General features: G+C 49.7%; 1 pseudogene across 1 annotated transcript; it reads left to right on the top strand.

Moving 5' to 3' along the window:
- The first annotated feature begins 874 nt into the window (after nucleotides 1-874).
- On the top strand, nucleotides 875-1,247 carry LOC308487262 (small ribosomal subunit protein eS19-like; annotated as a pseudogene). The gene has a single exon. The product of its transcript is annotated as a small ribosomal subunit protein eS19-like (transcript).
- The last annotated feature ends 256 nt before the right edge of the window (nucleotides 1,248-1,503 follow it).

Below are 1,503 nucleotides of genomic sequence, written 5' to 3'. Positions count from 1 at the left end.
AGGAGGTGGAAGGTATTGCTAAAATTCATTCCTGTGATAGAGGCAAAAACACAACCGGGGCCTCTCACTGGGAGCTGAAAACTCCCTTGATCCTGAGTCTGTACTTGTTATCTCTGATACTTTTCTGTATAAATGGATTATGTCTGAGTAGAGCTCCTAGTTGGAAAATACATGGCCTGAATTCTAACATGTTCCCATCCTGTACTTGGGACAGACATCAACAGTCAGCGTTGGTACCCTTTTCCATGGAGCCCAGAGGTGGCTTCAGACTCCGTCTCAACACATCTCTAGGCAGTCATTACGATCAGTCAGCATCGGCCTTTCACTTCCTGATTTAAGACTGGATGTGTCTCTACTCACGTTGCCACCAGCAGCCTCCTCGACTGCCTGTTTCCAATCTAGCCTGGGACTCTTCCCTTCGCTAGACAGGGCAGCTAGAAGTGGGGGCCTGGGGTTCCCGTCCTCCTGAGGACAGGCAAAGGGCAGAGCTCTGTCCGTGGTGTCACATAGCTGGCCCATGCCCTCAGGTCTTGGGACCCGTGGCCACCCCGCTTCCCAAGACACCCCTAGCTTAAAGAATCCAGCTGTGCTGCTCCGAACCCTCTTGATCTTGCTCGGCAAGAAAAGACATGTTTAGTCATTAAACCCTACGTGGGGAACAAAAGAGGGAAGTCGTAAATGTCCCTATGATGGAGAAGGTCCCTAATCTGCCATCAAGAGTATTATTTGTTTTTAATTTAATTACTTTTATTTTTTTAGTGAAATGTTTCAAATGTATAAAAGTGCATGGATTGACCCTCGCGAGACCCCGAATTGTGCTCCCGGGAAACCCCGTTGCTCCTTTTCTCCTGGCTGGCAGTGCGGAGGCCACTGGATGCCTGGAGTGACTGTAAAAGACGTGCACCACCAGGAGTTCGTCAGAGCTCTGGCAGCCTTCCTCAGAAAGTCCGGGAAGCCGAAAGTCCCTGAATGGGTGGACACTGTCAAGCTGGCCAAGCATGAAGCGCTCGCTCCCTACCATGAGAACTGGTTCTACACACAAGCTGCTTCCATAGCCCGCTCCTGCACCTCCCCGGGGGCTCTAGGGTGGGCTCCAAGACCAAGATCTCCACGCCCTGGAGGGACTGACTGCAAATGATGGAAAAAGACCAGGTTGGGGGCTGCAAACTAACACCTCTGGGACAGAGAGCGATCTGGACAGAATTTCCGGACAGGTGGCCGCTGCCAACAAGAAGCAGAACAAATGATGCTGGGTTAATAAACTGCCTCATTCGTTTAAAAAAAAAAAAAGTGCACGGATTAAAGAATCCTATTAAAACAATCACCCACCTACTCTCTGCAGCTTCAGAAATGGAAGGATTATTCTTTAATGAGAAGACAAGAGCGATGTAGCTCATGAAGTGGGCTGGGGCTCCCGGGGGCTCTCTAGGAGGATGTGGCTGACATATTTTAGTGGGAAATTGGTCAGTGCACATTTATCACACAATATGAAGCTTCAGCTGT

Source organism: Rhinolophus hipposideros, assembly GCF_964194185.1.
Source record: "Rhinolophus hipposideros genome assembly, chromosome: 19".
NCBI lineage: Eukaryota > Metazoa > Chordata > Mammalia > Chiroptera > Rhinolophidae > Rhinolophus > Rhinolophus hipposideros.
The sequence above is the reverse complement of the archived record's forward strand: the minus strand, read 5'-3'. Positions and strand labels throughout refer to the sequence as shown.